Source organism: Trichechus manatus, unplaced genomic scaffold (assembly GCF_000243295.1).
Source record: "Trichechus manatus latirostris isolate Lorelei unplaced genomic scaffold, TriManLat1.0 scaffold00086, whole genome shotgun sequence".
NCBI lineage: Eukaryota > Metazoa > Chordata > Mammalia > Sirenia > Trichechidae > Trichechus > Trichechus manatus.
Genome location: NW_004444022.1, coordinates 7,332,727 through 7,339,433, shown reverse-complemented (window position 1 = coordinate 7,339,433; position 6,707 = coordinate 7,332,727). Strand labels below are relative to the sequence as shown.

The following is a 6,707-nucleotide window of genomic DNA, read 5'->3' as shown; positions in this document are numbered from 1 at the left end:
GGAATATTTGTCAAAGTTTGAGGACAGAACATATTTTATTTCAGAACCTGTGAGCTTGACTTTAAAATATTTTTACACAAGGTTTAAATCCCCTGCCGGCAAGTCAATTCCAACTCATAGCAACCCTATAGGACAGAGTAGAATTGCCCCATAGGGTTTCCAAGGCTGTAAATCTTTATGAAAGCAGACTACCACATCTTTCTCCCATGGAGTGGCTGGTGGGTTCAAACCACCGATCTTTCGGTTAGCAGCCAGGTGCCTAACCACTGTACCACCAGGGCTCATAAGGTATAAAGTCCTCCATTCGTATTCTTGCTTCTGGCCCTGTCAAAGCTAGGCACAGGCCTCACCATAACTTTCTTTAATTCCAAAGCTTTGGGACCTACTTGGATGTCTATCTCTTGCTGCTGCAGAGTTGGTTAGTTATCTGGTGGGCATTGAATCAGCCTTGCCTTGTAAGTTAGCACTCATCTCTTGCTTTCTAAATCATAGGTCTGGTACTTGTAAGAGACCTGCTTTAGTAGTAACAGGGAAAACTTTGCTTTCATCACATGTTTCCTCTCTTAAATCAGCAATACGAAAAAGTGGATTAAAAAAGGTGCTTTGTGATTTTATTATTAGTCTGTTAGAAGCTTGGTGGAGCAACAGTTAAGTGCTCGGCTGCTAACCAAACCCACCCAGTGGCTCCGAAAGAGAAGGGCCTAGCAATCTGCTCCTGTAAAAATTACAGCCAAGAAAACTTTCTGGGACAATTCTACCGTCACACGGGGTCACCATGAGTCAGAACTGACTCGATAGCACCCAACAACAACAAATCCGAAGTCTTCTGTACTCTTCTACCTCTTCCCCTCACCCTCCTCGCCTCTGAAACAAGAAGACAGTAATCTTCTTCTCCCCTGCCCCCTCCCTCCTCTTTTTCTTCTTGTTCTCTGTCTCTTCCTCCTTCTCCACCTTCTTTTTAGTAAGGAAAGACTTCTCTTCATTTTACCATGTCATTCTCTCTTACAACTCCCTCTTCCTGCTTCATCGATGCTTATTTTATGCAAATCTGAAGTGTCAAATATTTTTTTTAAATCTAATTTTCTGTCAGAATTCTTTAAATAGATCAACCACCTTTTATTCTCTAACATTTTAAAATTCATTTGCACAAAAGAGAACTGGAGGAACTTAAAGTATAGTTGTCCAGTGGTTTCCTCACAATCGAAAAGAATGATATTCCAGACGACAGCGTTTATTTTAGATCTACTAATGACGGAAGTTCTCACTTTCATGTAAATATTTTTGGGATAAAGAAAGAATCTGGAAGTACTATTACTGCTGTTTCTACTGGATAGTTAGATAAGGGTCTTATCTCAGCATTCTGTCCTTCATTAAGTTTCTATCTGCTTGGCTTGTTCAGCAAGTGGAGAGGAAGTGGGTTTCCTACATCGTGCTAAGACAAGCTACCCCTCATCTGTTGTTGTCTTTCTGACTTCACAGCTCCTCAAATTACTCTGTGTTGGGTGAGATGGTTGCCAAGATAGGCAGTGTAGACTATAATTAAAACCAAGAGTTTTTTCACTCTATAAATTTGGCGGGTTATTTCTTGAAAGCATCCCAGTTCCCTTTAATTTGGCTCTAGGAAAACTAACCACAAATGACACATTTTTCACTGTGGTTTCCTCACACATTGTGGTCATCCTGCGTTGGGCTATTATGATGGTTCACAACAGTTTCAGAGTCAAGTCTGGGTGTTGGTGGTGGTGATAGTGGTGGGTGTCAGAAAGCACCTTTAAGTAAATTAATAAAATTTATTTCACAAGAGGTGAACTGTCTTGGAATTTGCCAGGACCAAACTACCAACGTCTCAGCCATATTTATTTATAATTCAAGGGAACAATCTAGAATCTCAAAAGCCCTTGGTACTTTTCCAACTACTTAACTTTGCCACTAGTAAGAAGTAACCTAAGATGGATTCCACAACGAAGGACTTAAAGTGCCCGTAAGCCCTGGTGGCGAAGTGGTTAAGAGTTCAGTCTTCTAACCGAATATCGGCAGTTTGAATTCACCAGCAGCTCATCGGAAACCCTATGGGGCAGTTCTACTCTGTTCTGTAGGGTCGCTATGAGTCAGAATCGACTCGACGGCACACAATACCAACATAAGCAAGTATGGAGTTAAGCAAGTACAGAGTTGCAAAGTTGTTCCTGGGGTAGTGTTTATATCTTCGTAGCACTTACCACAAAATTACCACAAACGTATGCTTAGCAATGTACATCTTTGTCTCTCCTGTTAGTTTGCAAACCCCTCCTGTTCAGACACTGGGTTAAGAACATCATATGCATTATCTCCTTTATTCCTTCCAAAATGTCATGAGATCCCCGTATTTCTTATCTCCATTTTACAGATTAGGAAACAATGGTGCAGAGAGGCTAAGTAGCTTGTTCAAGGTGGCTCAGCCAGGAATGGTGAAGCAGAGAATAAGTGCTGCCCGTCTGCCTCCAGATCCTGCATTCTTAAAGTCTTCACTCTCCTGCGGCAAATACATTAGATCATCTATTATGGGCAATTGAGGAGATCAAGAACTATTCCAAGGCAGATTTTATTGCCTTTTGAGTCCTTAATCAGTCTTTCAAACCTTCCAGTTGGCATGGCTCTCTGCTCATAAAAAGATGTTTCATTCACCAAAACGTGCCTCAAGAAGCCTTCCGAGCGCAGCCAGCACATAGAGGGGAATAAGGAGTTAAGTGCTGACAGTCAGCCCTTCCTGTGCGTGTCCAGCCAGCAGCAGTTCATCACACGCCTGCCGCTTTGATCCTGGCAGCTCTCCTTTCACGCAGGGGGAGCAGGGAGGATTTGACATGGGGAAGCAGTAAAGACTATAGAGAAAAGGGTCTTGTTTGCTTCCTGGGTGGATCGCCTCCTTCTTGGCATCCCTCCAGGAAGCAAGTCTTTTCCTGCCTTAAAATGTCAGGGAAATAAATCTCTTTCCTGTAGAACAGACCTGCGACAGGACTCGGGGCAGCCGTGTGGGATCCATCAGGCCTAGTCGACTTGGCCATCACGTGGCCAGTGTGTGGCCCTGGGGGTTGCAGCCCCTGGACAGGTGAAGGCTGAACACGAGCCAGGGGAGAGAAGGGTGGTGCCAGTGAGGTCTTCGACCCCAGGGACTGGCAGCTGAGGTGGGGGGGACCCACGGAGAAATAGGTAGCCTAAGACTCAGGGGAAGGAAGCCATAGAGAAAGAGTAGTTTAGAATCCTGGGTCTTGAAGGCGGAGTGATGATTTGGGCAGCAGTATCCACTATGATAGTCACAGCCTGATGCAGGATTGGGATATTTTCTGGCTGACATCCACTAACAGATCAGAGCAGGGTATCTCCCTAGCAGTCATTATTTGACCTACTTTTACTTTGCATAGGAGCCGCTGGGAGGCAGAGTTAGTTAAGCGCTTGACCAAAAGATAGGCGGTTCGAATCTACCCAGAGGCGCCTTGGAAGAAAGACCTGGTGATCTGCTCCAAAAGGTCACAGCCTTGAAAACTCTACGGAGTGCAGTTGTACTCTGCACACATGGGGTCGCCACGAGTAGGAACTGACTAGACAACAATTGTTATTGTTTTTTTTACTTTGCATTATCAGCAACGGAGGAATAACCAGTCAATCAATAGTATTTATTTACTACCAAAAGGTACCAGAGCCCCCATTTACATAATCAGAGAGACATAAGAGTAGGAGTAGCAGTTCTTTCCCCGAAGAGTCAGAGGAAATTTGTCATGAAAAGCCAAGTCGTAATCTCTGAGTGTTTTACTTCTCACATAGGCGATGGTGGCCTAGGACTGGCTGGTTCTTCGGTACACATGTTCTCAGAGGGTTGTATGTAAATAACAGCTTTTCCATGCCGCCAAGTATCCCACAGGCTCAGAGGTAAGGCATTCAGTTGTTTGCTAAGGGAATCAAGTGTGTCCCTGTGCAGATGGGGGAGCTCTCTGGATCCCAGAGTGGCCTGGTGCTCACCATATAGTTCAGTCCTAAGGACTGGGCAGTGGTGGTTCAGTGGTAGAATTCTCGCCTTCCATGCGGGAGACCTGGGTTCAATTCCCAGCCAATGCGCCTCCTGTGCAGCCTCCACTCATCTGTCATTGGAGGCTTGTGTGTTGCTATGATGCTGAACAGGTTTCAGTGGAGCTTCAGGGCTAAGATGGACTATGAAAAAAGGCCTGGCAACCTACTTCTGAAAATGAGCCAATGAAAACCTTATGGATCACAATGGTCGTGATCCAAAACCAACCATGAGGATCGTATAGGACTGGGTGTTCAGCTGTGTGTGGGGTTGCCATAAGTTGGGGGGCTGACACGACAGCAGTTAACAGCAGCAAGGGCTGGAAACAAAGGGAGCTGGTCTGTCTCACACATCCTTTCCTTCTTTTACGATCCTTGGTCTCTCCAGTCCAGCTTTCTCGACAGTGCACAAAGCCTTCTGGCTGCCAGCTTCGAAGGCGAGGGGGAGCTCCTTTACCTAGAGCTCCTCGTGCTGAGAAATCCTGCTTCTTGACTTTTCAGCGCCCTTATGTGGAAATGTGTTACTTACAATGCCTAAAATATTTGGGGTGGAAGGGGAGGAAGCAGGGAAAGCAATAATATTGGTGACACATCATAAATCCACAGAGACAGGGATGCTGAAAGTGGCAGAATTAAGGACTTTGGAAAGCACACGAGGTCAGCTGAGAAGAGGGCACTATTGTGAAACACTCAAGGATTGTTTTCTTAATCCTGGTGTGCAATATGTACAGAGAGCATTCAGGACTTCCACCATTAGAGCACTGATTTCACATGAGTTTAGTGTTTCATGTTAAGCGTTTTGACATTTCCAGACATAGTCTAATATCGGTCCCCATTCTGCAACAGCCTATTTCCCTCTTCTCTACATGAAAGACAAAGCTGTTGAGTGTTCCATCCCTGTTGGGTCTGGATTTTTACCAACTGTTTGTTTTAAGTGAAGTATGATTCCTGGGTATGGAGGAGAGCTACAATTTTTCTTTCTAGCTATTCCTTTTATGAGACTGGGGCCAAGGAATTAGAAATTTGAGGGAGACAAGGTAGATTGTGAAGGGAGGAAGTATTTTAAGAATCAGAATGAGGAAAATTAATTTGGTTTATAATGGTAAGATTTGAGGTTTTCTTCTCTTCCTCAGCGCATAGAATGACACCAATAATTTGGGTTTGAGTACTCACAATTTTGATTTTTTAAAATCATTTTCCTATTATGTACTTCATCTAGAACAATAATTCACATTCTTTATATATTATGCTCCACTAACAACTCTAAAAATAGGGTCCTACCATAATTTTTAAAAGGCCTACTTTTCCCAGGAAGAACACTTATTTACAGATATTTTGCTATGATATTAAGCATTTTGGAAAAGTTTTAAAAACATGAAACTGTGCTAAGATTTTCATAAGCCTTGCTCTGAATTATCAATTGTTAGGAAAACCCTGTGTTTCAGGAGATTTTACATTTGATAAAATTCAACAGCTTTCCTGATAAGCAAACTTTGAATAGAAAGGCTCTTTTTTTTTTAAACTTCATGAAGAGTACCTACCATAAAACTACAGTAAACACTGTGTTTCCTGGTGTAATACTAAAGCAGATTCTGAAATGCGGAAATAAGATAATAATGCCAGCTATCATTGATGTCATGCAACTGCAACATTGTGGTGAAGGCCCTAGCCCTTGCAATAAGACAAGAAACAGAAATAAAGATTGGAAATAAACAGACAACACTACCTACCTAGAAAATTCAAGAAGCTCAAGTGAAAAACCATAACTAACAAAACAGATCAGCAATATAGTCAGATGCTAAGATCTCTGGGGTATAGTGACACCCAATTAGAAAATGTAAAGGAAAGAAAGACCCAATTCACAACAGCAACAGAAAGTCTAAAGTACATAGGAACAAATCTAACAATAAATGGGTAAGATCTATATGAAGAAAATTATACTTTACTGAAGGCTGTGGTAGAAAGCCTGAATAAATTGAGAATTATATCCTGTTCTTCAATAGGAAGACTCAACACTGAAAAGACGTCAATTCTCTTTCAAATCAACCTATTAATTCAGTGGAATTCCAGTCAAAACAGGGAGCGGTTCTGGTGGTAGTGGGAAACAGTGTTTCACTTATAAAATAGCTCCAGACTAATGGAGTCCTTAAGTCCCCAAAGCTTTGGAGGTAGTGGCAGAACTGCCCTTTTAAAGGAACACGTTCCAGCTCCAGTTCTACTAATTCAATGCAGCAAACTCTGCAACCTGCTGGTCTGCCAGTGATGCTACCAGGCAGGAAGACAACTTCATCAGCGCAAGAGCCAAAGTCTTCTCTGCTGATTAAACCAAACTTCACTGGGGCAAGTAGAATCAGAGATGACCCACAGTTCTGGTGTTCATCACAAGAGGGGAAAGTATCCCAAGGAGCAGGTGGATAGTGTTCTCTTGATAGCAAGACAAGACTTTTTTTGGAAAAATTTTTTAAATGTATGATCATATATGTACATATATGGAGCCCTGGTGGCGCAATGGTTAAGAGCTCAGCTGCTGACCAAAAGGTCAGAAGTTCAAATCCACCAGCTGCTCCTTGGAAACCCTTACAGGGCAGTTCTACTGTGCCCTGTACAGGGTCGCTATGAGTCGGAATCCACTCATGGCAATGGGTTTTGTTTGGTTTATATATATATAT

The 6,707-nt window shown here is 42.9% G+C and overlaps 1 non-coding gene across 1 annotated transcript; it reads left to right on the top strand.

Annotated features, from left to right (window-relative positions):
• The first annotated feature begins 4,018 nt into the window (after positions 1-4,018).
• On the top strand, positions 4,019-4,089 carry TRNAG-UCC (transfer RNA glycine (anticodon UCC)). The gene has a single exon. It is a non-coding gene; the product is annotated as a tRNA-Gly (tRNA).
• Positions 4,090-6,707: the final 2,618 nt, after the last annotated feature.